The sequence below is a fragment of the Cricetulus griseus genome, chromosome 3 (genome assembly GCF_003668045.3).
Source record: "Cricetulus griseus strain 17A/GY chromosome 3, alternate assembly CriGri-PICRH-1.0, whole genome shotgun sequence".
Taxonomy (NCBI): domain Eukaryota; kingdom Metazoa; phylum Chordata; class Mammalia; order Rodentia; family Cricetidae; genus Cricetulus; species Cricetulus griseus.
In genome coordinates, this window is record NC_048596.1 from 251,333,939 (window position 1) to 251,337,903 (window position 3,965).

The window sequence follows — 3,965 nt, forward strand, 5'->3', positions numbered from 1 at the left end:
TTATATACCATTCTAGATCCTTCATCCAGAAGCTGTTTGAAGCAGAGGCAGACACCCACAGCTAAACACTGAACTGAGCTCCTGGAATCCAGTTGCAGAGAGGGAGGAGTGATAAGCAAAGGGGTCAAGACCAGGCTGGTGAAACCCACAGAAAAGCTAACCTGATCAAGGGGGAGCTCATGGACCCCAGACTGATAGCTGGGAAATTAGCACAGGACTGATCCAGACCCCCTGAACATGGGTGTCAGAGAGGAGGCCTCTGAAATCTATGGGGCCTCTGGTAGAAAATCAGTATTTATCTAGAATGCACAAGGTCAACAGTTTAATCCCCAGCAGTGGGTAAAACCAGGCATGGTAGCACATACCTGTAACTCCAGAATTCAGAGGCAGAGGTGGGATCACCAAGAGCTCAAGGGCAGCCTCGGCTATGATCTATCAGTATGAGACCAGTTTGGGCTCCATGGGACCTTGTCTCAGAACAAAGCAAAACAACACACCAAAAATCTCCCAACATTTTCAGTGTGCTTGTGTCATTTTATGGTTTTTGAATGAAGACTGAACGAAACTGAGATGGAATTCTGCTGAGAACTGTGGTGACCATGGAATTTATCTTTAGAGAGAATTTTTCCTACTTATATTTGCTGTCCAAGCTTCCATGTAAACCAGAATGTCATCAAGCCTGCTACAGCCACTTGGAAGATATTGAGACAATTGTTACAAGGGATAATTTCTGTAAGGAAGGTAAGAGTTATAGATAAGATCTTGGCACGGCGGATTTATAAAAGTTATTTGTCCATTCTGTGTAGAGGTTTTGTTTGTTTTTTTCTACTATGAGTAATGATTCTGCCTCTGTCTCCTGGGAGCTAGCATTACAGGCATGTGTTACTTAGCACACTTGGCTTCAGACACCTTTATTCTAATGCAGGAATCATACCACAACCACATATTAAGTACTTCTTAGTGCTGAAAAAAGCATTGAACTCACATTTCTGTTTGTTTTAACCAGGTAGCCAAAAGGCAGTAGCAAAGGATTTTAAATATTGTTTGTCTGCTTGCTTGGTTTTTGAGACAGAATATTACTTTATAGCCCAGGCCGGCTTAGAAATTACATTCTTCTTGTCTTGATTCCTTGGATTACAGGAGTGTACCACCATGTCCAGATTTGAGGAGAAATGTTTAGATTTAGAAATCTTATTACGTTATGGGTATGAGTGTTTTGCCTGCATGTATGTACATGCACCATGTACATGCTTGGTGCCTGTAGAGGTCAGAAGAGAGCACCAGAGCTCCTGGGCCTGGAGTTATAGATGATCTTAAGCTGTCATGTGGGTACTGGGAATTGAACCTATGTAGTCTGGAAAAACAAGTGCTCTTTACTAATATGCCGGCTCTCTAGCCCCAGGTTTATATTTCTACTGATGTAAAATACTCAGGATATAAAATATGCCATCATAAGCACTGATAAGAGTAACAGTTAGCAGCATTAGCACATTCAGGGAGCTGTACCACTACTGTCACCAGCATCCAATGAAAGGCTTTTCCACCTCCTTGAGCTGAAATCCTTCACCCACTAACACAAACTCCTTCTTCCCCCCCATATTCCAGTCCCTGGAAACCACAATTCTACTTTCTGTCTCTACTGATTTTCACGCTCTAGGTACCACTGACACGTTCAAACTTATAAGGGAAAACTCGCAAGCTTTATTCATATTGTAGCATTATCATAATTCATTTGTAAGACTGAATAATGTTCCATTGTATTGCTAGAACATATTTTGTCTATTTGTTAGTTGATGGACATGAGGTTTATTACATGGCTCATAATTAACTTTGGGATCTTTGTATCTGGCTCAATATTTTCAGATCTTTGTGATCCATGTCTCAGAACTTCTGCCAAATTGCGGTATTTATTAGACATTTAATCTTGTAGGAACATCACACTTTTCCACTATAGTTGCAGCATCTTAAATTCTCATCAGCAATGTTTAAGGATCTCGGATTATCTATGTCCTCACTAGTACTCCTTTATTACAGCTTGATTAGCATTTCCCCAGTGATTAGTGGTGTTAATGTTGAGGTTCATGAGCTTATTGCCCATTTTTGTATCTTCTTTTGAGGAACGTCTTCTGCTGTTTTTTTTTTTTTTTTAACTCATTGGGCTTTTTGTCTTTGTCTTTCTTGCAAAAGTAAATAGTTGAGTTCTAGGAGTTTTTATTTCAAGACTTACTTTTATTTTCCTCAATATTTTAAAAGGTTTGTTTATCTATATTTTGTGTGTTTGAGTTTTTTACCAAATGTATGTGTGTACATTATGTGTCTGATGCCCAAGGTGGCCAAAAGAAAGTGTCAGGTGCCCTGGATCGGGAACTACAGACAGTTGTGAGTTGCCAACTAGTACTGGGGATTGAACCCAGGTCTTCTGAAAACACAAGTGTTCTTGACCACTGAAAAATCTCTCTAGCTCACTGTTCTCCTCCTCCTTCAAAGTTTTGGGTTCACAGAAAAATTTAGAGGATGGTAAAAGATTTTCCATATATTCCCGGAATCGACCATTATCAAAATCCTTCCTGAGGTGGTGCCACAGTTTATGAACCCACATAGGACATCATAATTATTCAAAGTCCACAGTGTGCCTTAGGACTAGTTTGGTGTTATAACTTCTACAGGTATCTGTCATTTACTCTGTTTTCAATTCTGTAAAACACCTCAGTGTTCCCAAGAGTTTAGTGGTTGGGGCTCTTCATTCAGTTCATCCATCCGTGGCAAGTAAACTTTGTATGCACAGGAGTCAGGGTCTAAGATATTTTACTTGCTGTAGTTGCCCTGGCATCATTTGTGAAAGAAAGTACTTTCCTCCCATTGAATGAGACTGGCACGTATATCAAAAGCAATTAGCCATAGATGGTGGATTTAATTTGGCATCCTTAATTCTACTCTGCAAGTCCATGTTTATCCCTGTGTTAGTACAGCCTTGTTTTGCTTATTGCATCTTTGATGGAAGTTTTGCATAGGAAGCATGAGTCCTCTGTTATGGCTTGAATGTGAAATGTCCCTCACAGGCTCATGTGTGGGAACACTTAATCCCCAGGTGGCAGTGCTGTCTTGGGAAGTCATGGGTCCTTTGAGATGGGAGACATCGGCAGGTGGGCCATGCTGATGAGCCTTTGTATCTTGGTCCTTGACATTAATTTCTATGGCTCTGTGGGCTGAGCCGCATGACTTGGTAGACTTGAAGTTCCTTGAACTGAGATAAAATAAATGTTCCTTCTTTCAAGCTAAAATAGGTTTTTCTTTTTCAAGATTATTTTGGATTCTGTGGGCCACTTGAAATTCTCCGTTAAGTTTCAGTGTCGACTTTCCCATGTTCTCAAAGGAGGCTGTTAGAGTACTGAAAGGAATGCCATGAACCTGGATGGGTATTAACATCTTAGCGATATGTTTTGTACAAAGATGTCTTCATACTTTTTCCAAAAAAAACAAAAACAAAAAAACTGTCATTTTCATACAAGTCTTTTATCTCTTTGGTTAAATTTATTGGCAGGAAATTGCATTGCAATGATACATTTGTAAACTGAATTGTTTTTAAGAATGTGGTGAGCCAGGCGTTGGTGGCGCACACCTTTAATCCCAGCACGCGGGAGGCAGAGGCAGGAGGATCTCTGTGAGTTCGAGACCAGACTGGTCTACAAGAGCTAGTTCCAGGACAGCCTCCAAAGCCACAGAGAAACCCTGCCTCGAAAAAACAAAAAACAAAAACAAAAACAGAAAACAAACAAAAAGAATATGGTGGCTTTGATTGTTTGCATATTGATCTCATGAACTCCAATTATGCCTCCACTGGGGCCATGGGAAAGCTGATACTGAAAATTATACTTTCAAGGGGCCCAGAGTAGCTGAAATAATCTTGAAAAAGAAACTTGTGTTCTAGTAGATTGTTCAGAACTTTAATGTGTTGCCTGTCAATG